Raw genomic sequence first — 7,609 nt, 5'->3', positions numbered from 1 at the left:
AGATCCTTCTTGTGGCACTCGGCGGCAGTCTGTGGCACTCCCTGTGACTGAAATTGGCTATTGATGCTATTGTATAACACTGCAATATCAACATCTCAAGATGCAAAAACGACTTAAATGATGAACTGATTGAAGGAGTGTAACCAGATGCGTCATGGATGAATGTTTCAGCAGAGTTAGTTGGACCCAAAAGCAGACTCGGATACACCAGTAAAAAGGAATTTATTGCAAAGAAGGAGGAATGACGGGAAGATGGTGCAGAGTGGTGGAGCGGATGAGTTCAGGCGGGCAGAGAACTATTTCTGAAACACAGGGAAACAAACGCATACGGTAGAGCAGACATGTCAGCCCACGGTACAAGTTTGCCTTGTTTGTGGAGCTGGCGTGGCCGTAATTAAAGAATATAACTTAAGACGGCACTATGAGACAAAACACCAGGTGAAGTACAAGCACGTGGACAGACAGCAGAAGGTAGAGGAGTTAAAAAAGACGCTGGTGTAACAGCAGACTATGTTCACAAAGGCAAAATCACAAAGTGAGGGTGCCGTGAAAGCTAGTTTTGTTGTGGCCGAAGAAATAGCTAAATCAGCCTGGCCTTTTATTAAGTATGTTGTACTTTTGTTTCTCATTCATTTTATTTAAGTATGATTTTGCAACAAAAGGGACCATAATACACTTTCCAAATTATTACTTTTATAGTCATTTACAACAATCTGCTAAAATAAATAAATCAACCGTTGTATTATCATTTAAAAGTGTGTATGTATATATAATGTCCAATCCAAAAATACATGTCTGAAAATATCTTCACTATTCCTCTGCTTATATGTAGTTGTCACAGGAGTGCCACCACTAGTCAGAGGGTGCCGCCAGCAGTCAGGAGTGTGCCCCCTGGTCAGTGTACAAGTCTGTTTTATGGTTTATTTGTTTTGAAGAGCGACGTAAAGTAGTAGTCAGTATGTCAAAATAAAAGTGAAGGTAATAGAATGACCGTATGCAAGAAAATGGTTCGTCTATGATGCTAGCACATACCAGGGTAACATAATAAAATAAATAAACGTGGGCTGATGGGAGTATGTTAGCAACAATAGTTGACTACATGAGATTGAATATTCATGCATCCATGTACACAGCAAGAATCACGTTTTCGATTAATCTGTGGATTGTTTGATGCAATAGTTTGTAATATAGTTTCAAAGTAATTGTGTGTGCAGAGTTGTTGCTATTTATTTTTCCACCGTATTGTGCTGCTGCTTGAGTGAACGCAGAGCATAGCCTGTAAAAGGAGATGCAGATTAAGAGTGTTTACCATTTCTACCACTAGCTGGCAGTATACGTGGATCCAAACCATCGATTTGTTATATTTACCTGTGTCTTTGTTAATTGTCTAGGTTATTGATACAGATGTATTTAATGCAGGTTATTTCATCTGATATTTGAAGTTGATGGTTCATTTGCAACCTGTTAATGCACATCTCCAAACAAAACAAAATAATAACAATACAAAAGATACCTATGTGGTATAAGTGTATACCATCTGTACTTTCATTTCTAATAGGAACCACCACAGTAAACCCTTACAGGTCCTTGCTTACATATTCCACATTGGCTCCGTGGATGGGAAAGGACACGCGTGCTGGAAAACATACTCCCAAAGACAGAAGTGATAAAGGGGTTAAAGAAAAGGTCAGGAGACAAAGCTGTCCAACCAAAAGGTGGATGAAGACATCATCCATGCACTTCTTGAGTCTAGAAGGGTGTGTATAAAGTTCACAATGTATTATAATTGAAGTTGTTGTGCATATTTTTCATTGGACTGTATATTGAAAGCTGCATTGACTATTTCAGCCACAAAAGAAAGAACTACAAGATGCCTCTGCAGCACTTGGTGTCACTTCTGAGGGTTCCATCACTGACCTTGTCAACCGACTGGAGGAGCTGTTCAATTTCAAGGAGCTTTACCCAAAGCTCTTTGTAAAACTACAAAAAACAGGAGGTGATAAATAAAGGGGAAATGTGTTTTTTAAAAGCATGAGAGTAAAATTTTGCTTGCTTTTCCAGGTGGTGTGTTGCACTTCGCCTGTACACATGGAATTGTGTACTACGTGAACTTTCTCTTTTGGGGAGAATCGGCCAGAGATCACGTCGATGGGCTTCTGAGCTTTAAGTTTTCCAACTGTATATATTTCAGATGTGGCAGGCCAGGTTTCATGTCGCATGAACAATGGGACCCAGCAGAAATTCTTTCAGCCCCATGATGGCAGGCTCTGTGCACCATCACAGCCAAACATTGATGCAGCCAGGGAAAAGACACTTCAAGTGGACCTTGACTGGATTCAGAATCTCAGGTCTCCAGGGGCACCACTGCAACCTGTTCCAAGGAACAAACCGGTTTACTGGATTACATTCCACAACAAAAACAAATGAGAGGTATGCACTCTATGACAGGTTCCACCAGAAACGCAGACCGGAGGAAAAACTGAGGAGCTTGAACATCTGCCCCTCTTTATGCTCAGAGATCAATTCCTCAGTGGCAGAACAGTTCAACCGTGAGCTGGCAGCATTTAGATATTCTGTCTGCCAAATGAAGGAGGCACACTTCAAGCAAACAGTTAGAGTACTCATTGAATTGCACAATGAGAAAACAATTGCTTCCTCCAAAATATGATGGCAATATGCAGCACACCACTGGCGATGGGACAATATGGCAGGTTGGTTTTGGAATCTTCAGGTAAGAGTGTACATCAAAATTGTCATTGTTTTCATGTTAAATGAGTTGTTGACAACGTTTGTTATAGACTTCATTCTTTTGTGTTCTAGAGAAATTCTGAACGACAAGCAGCCTTTCTTGACCTTTATGCCACATGCAATTGCAGCCACAAGGTGTCACGTCATTTTATGTGGCCCGCGAATCAGTCAGCAAAAAAAAAAATTAAGACTTGATAATAAAAATATCCCCATAGTCAAAATTGAGATAGAAATTCATAATGATGAGATACTTGAACACAGTCATAAAAGCAGCTCTTTGGCTGGTTACTGTACACTTGAAATGGAAATGTATTGTGAGTACATTGAAGACTACTTTAAATGTGTCTTTACAACACATGAAATACTTCATGCGGGATTGTGCAAACGCACCCTTGAAAGGATTTTAAGCATTGAACAAAGTTATTGTAATAACTTGTTTGATGTTTGATCTTTGATAGAGTATTGTGGGTTTCTTAACCCTAAATTAAAAGGATTTAAGTTGTAATAACAAATGTGCTTAAATATTTTTACATTTATAGAACTATGTACAATATTTTTACACTTGAATAAACAATCAAATGCAGAGACAGTTATTTACCAATATGTCAGGAGTAGTTACATTTACACAGTCTTACATTTACAACCGGCCCTTTGAGGGCAACCGTGATGCTGATGTGGCCCAGAGTGAAAATGAGTTGGAGACTGTCGAAGAAAATCATCATAACTTTGAATTGAACTGAACACAATTGGGCTCACAAGCAACAGTTATATAACGTGTTATATAACACACATTCTGGTTCATAAACAATTCTCAGGAGGTGATTAGGGCGCCAGACAAACTGTAATAAATCTCTCCTATTCGTACCAAATTGCCAAAAGGTTGACTTGACCAGAACATCGACATGAGAACATGCCCTAATTAAGAGACCAGATGTGCCTTGTTTTTCGATTCAACGGACTGGTTTGATTGGTGGAACGTAGCTTAAGGAGCGTGAATTTTGACTATAAAAGTGATCTGTGAAAAGTAATACATGGGAGTCGTTTCGATATACTGAACTTGTTGATGTTGACTTGATCTTATTAAAACACTTCCCGCTGGTTGCAACTCCAGTTCGTCGTCTCTTCTCGTCATTTTGCCACAACAAGACCCCTGCGTTAACGGAAAAAAAAAAAAAAAACGTGAAACCGCGAGTATCTTACAAAATACCGTGATATGCATTTTTGGTCATACCGCCCAGCCCTACATACAAGTACAAAAATGACTTCAAAGTAATGAAATCTACAATCCATTAGTAAAATACTGAGGCTTTCATAGCTGCAGAATAACTGCTCACGACAGGTCTGGACCAGTTGTGCATTGATGATTGTTGCAAGTTCTTCTTAATCACACGTACAGGCCACTTAAAGAATCTGTTCGTACGAATTCACGCTGGTTCTTGATGAGGCCCAATGTCATGTATGGTGACATTTTTGTTCCTTTGTAGATTGTGATTGTTTGAGTGTGAGACAGTGGAACAGACGCAAGCAAACTAATCTAGATCCACCTGCAGCTGTCAACAGCGCAAGCATTGTTGATTTATTATATTTTTTATTTCTGTCACAAATTCCACTTCATCTTAGATTGTTTTCATCCTGCTTGCCTGTTTCTCTAACTCTCCTGTTTCAGGTCCTGCCATTCACGCCCTATCATCACTCATTCCCCTAACCTGGTCTTCCACGCCCATCTCACCTGCAGCCCATTCCCTCATTAGTCTCTCACTATTTAGGTCCCCTCACTTGCACTTGATCCCTGCTAGATTGTCTTGTGTGTTACTGCCACGCTCTCCTGCGTTATCCTCATTCCAATATCTGATCTGCCTGTTTTCGACCTTGGATTCTCTGCCTGCCCCTTTTCGGATTAGTTTGCCTGTGTGACTGATCTCCAGGTTTTGACCCTGCTCATTGATAATCAGCTAATTCATATCAAATGTGAACTACCTCTGCAATTGATTGGCTTAGTGTGTGTGTGTGTGTGTGCGCACTCTCAATTGTTACTTTGTTGGGCCCTTCGACAGGGAGCACACCAACCACATGGGGCCCATCGTCCAAGTGGGGCCCAAGGAGGAAAGCACAGACTGCAATTGTAGCTTGGAATTGTTGCTGGGAAATGAAAGAAAATTCCATCAATTAGTCAGAAGAGACGCAAGTCTAATCAGAGCCAATTTAAGTCTTCCAGTCGGATCCAATCTCCATTCAGTCAGTCCAGAAGCTTTACAACAAGTCATGACTACTCAAAAAATGTACTCCGCTGATGCAGATGAAGATCAAATAGCACAGACAAACAAGTAGGCGAGTGTTCCAACTTCCCTTGAAAAAGAGGCAGCTGTCTGTCGATTCAGTTATGAAGGAGGGTGGTAGAAGAAACATCACTGCTTGTATTGTTAAGTAGTTCAGAAAATGTCAAGACATTTGTAAACACAATGACAAGGTTGATGTTGCAAAAGCATTAAGTTTTCCAAAGAACTCACAAGAAAGGCGACTGCAATTAGTACGTCCAAAATCAGGGGAACTTTCAGCATAACACTGAAGTTTTGGAGAGATAGAAAGGCAAACTCATTCCATGCAAGCAGCCAAAGAAAAAGACTGAAGGAGAAGAACATATGCATTGTTTGTACTGCTATGGGTTGTACACAAGAAGAGACAGAATAATAATTTAACCTGGATCTTAGTTATATTTTGGAACTATGTTACTGTCACCTTAAGTGAGGTTGACAGGCGCTCACATAGCCGTTTTTTCCTCTGTACATAGAAAAGTGCTAGGAGAGTCAATCTTATCAATAGACTATCTTTGTGACTCCAGGCACAGAGATCGATAGAAGTGATAATCCGTCTCTTTAGAGGATTTTTGTTTTTTCCGTCGTCTGTGTTTGAGTATGGTAGGAGTTGTGAGGAGAAAAAAATGATTAGTTAACAACTTTATATTGAATGTGGAACGACGAGTCATTTAAGAGCTGCAGTTTCGCCTAGAGATTCTTAGAATTTTGAACATTTGATATCCTGGCTGGTTTTTTGTATATCTTCTTCGTTGGAACCAGAGGTGTCGTCCATCCACCATCCTGCCTGGCACCACCATCTCAATTCAGCTTACTGTCTACCTTCACCTCAATCGGACATCACAGTTCACTTGGAGTCCATTTCGCTGGACATTGTGCAAATGTCATCATAAGATCATAAGAATTGAATCATAAGATTGCACTTGCTGTGAAGCAAGACCGCTGCATTCTTGAATATGGATACAGACTGTTTAAGAAAAATTAGAAGGTAATCGGCAAACACATTCAACAGAAGCTGAGAGAGCTTGGTAGACTTGTACCGACAGCAAAACAAGTTACACCTGTGAACACGATCAAAGAACTCATAAAACCAGAAATGTATAGTCATGTTCTCACTCCTGCAAGATGCCTAACTGGAGTCAGTGATGAAACTGGCAAATATCAATGTCCATCTCTCACTCGCGAAGTTGGACACAGCTTGCATTCTTTAGCCACGTTTATTAAATCTGAAGGATTAAGAAGCAGCCCAAGATGCTAAGGAATTTGCACAGCTATACCAACAAAGTTGGAGATTTGACATAGCAAGCCAAGCTTACTCAACTTGACCAAGCCAAGTGGAATTCTCCTCAACTCCTACTATTCACGGAGGATGTCCAAAATTTTCATTTGTCTGAGAAACGGCAGCAAAGACAGGAAAGACCGTGCTAAAGTTACCCTGGCACAAGTTATTCTCTTCAATTGCCAGAGAGGTATCAAGAATGCCCTTATCTTCATACCTATCAAGAGACAAATCAGAAACGCATGAAGATGTTAACTTGGCCCTTACGCCAATGGAGCAGAAACTTTGCAACCATTTTGTCTGGATAACTACAGTAGGAAAGTTCCTGTTCTCCTCACCCCACTCATGAGGGAATGGCTAGACATTCTGATTGAGAAGCAAGAACAATGTGGGGTGCTGAATGAAAATCGATTCTTCTTTGCCTTGCCACATTCTGTCCATTCCATCAGGGGTTCCGACTGCATCAGGCAGTTTGTTCACGAATGTGATGTAAAAAATCCCAAAGTGCTAACTAACCTCGACCAAACTCAGGAAGCACATTGCTACCCTCAACTTTTCTCAATCTCAAGACTACAGAACTTGACAGATTTCATTGGGCATAACATTAATGTCCACAGAAAGCACTACCGCCTTCCAGAGGGCACCCTACAGCTAGCCAAAGTGAGCAAAGTGCTTCTGGCAAAAGGGAAGAGTCTGGATGAAATTCACATTGATGTAAACGGTATTAAGTTCAATTATATTATATTTTACATTTGGTATAAATAATATATTTGTTTGATATGCATAATCAGTAGCTAGTTCAGGATTTTTTTGTTGCTACTATTAAAAGTGTTATTGTATTCATTTGTCGTAATTTCTATTTGACCATCTTTAATGTATCCACAGACTCTTGAGACGGTGGCTTTGCATCTAAAACGAGTATGATAAATGGAAGGTGAGAAGGGCTACAAATAGTTGCCTTTCCAAAATGAAAGGAAAAAGTTAAATAATTGTAGACAATGTTAAAATAATCAGGCAGATTTATTTACAATATGGGCTACCCACTAACTTAAGCTCAGAAGTTTAAGCAGTGGGGGAGATGCTGTTCTTCACAGGTTCACATCAGACCTTCTCCGATGTCTCATAATTATGGAGTACAGCTGAACTATTAGCAAGGTGTATGATGTAATTGAATTGTTTTATTTGGAGATTGTAATGCATTTTACCAATTTATTTTTTAAACAAACATCACAATTCAGACAATTGACAATTGAAATAATCATATTTTCTC

This window comes from Melanostigma gelatinosum, assembly GCF_949748355.1.
Source record: "Melanostigma gelatinosum genome assembly, chromosome: 15".
NCBI lineage: Eukaryota > Metazoa > Chordata > Actinopteri > Perciformes > Zoarcidae > Melanostigma > Melanostigma gelatinosum.
The sequence above is the reverse complement of the archived record's forward strand: the minus strand, read 5'-3'. Positions refer to the sequence as shown.